We start from the raw sequence: 224 nt of genomic DNA, 5'->3' as shown, positions 1-224 counted from the left end.
TATATGTTTATCAGACAATTCTAATTGTGAGACAATATTACCCTTTTCCTTAAGATATGTACTTAATCCTCTGTCCTTTGGTGATGCATTACTTGACTTTATATTTAAAGATTTCTGTATATAATGGAGAATAGATTTTATTTACGACTATTGAATAGAAATTATTAAATATTCTGCGTAACTCACTGTATCAAATGGGGTATCCTTGGATATCTGTAGCCGTT

General features: G+C 29.5%; 1 long non-coding RNA gene across 1 annotated transcript; it reads right to left on the bottom strand.

Annotated features, from left to right (window-relative positions):
- Positions 1-10: 10 nt before the first annotated feature.
- On the bottom strand, positions 11-224 carry LOC117152517. The gene is made up of 2 exons (XR_004462911.1): positions 187-224; positions 11-114 (listed from the first exon to the last, which is right to left on the bottom strand). It is a non-coding gene; the product is annotated as an uncharacterized LOC117152517 (long non-coding RNA).

Source organism: Bombus impatiens, unplaced genomic scaffold (assembly GCF_000188095.3).
Source record: "Bombus impatiens unplaced genomic scaffold, BIMP_2.2 scf_4369, whole genome shotgun sequence".
NCBI lineage: Eukaryota > Metazoa > Arthropoda > Insecta > Hymenoptera > Apidae > Bombus > Bombus impatiens.
The sequence above is the reverse complement of the archived record's forward strand: the minus strand, read 5'-3'. Positions and strand labels throughout refer to the sequence as shown.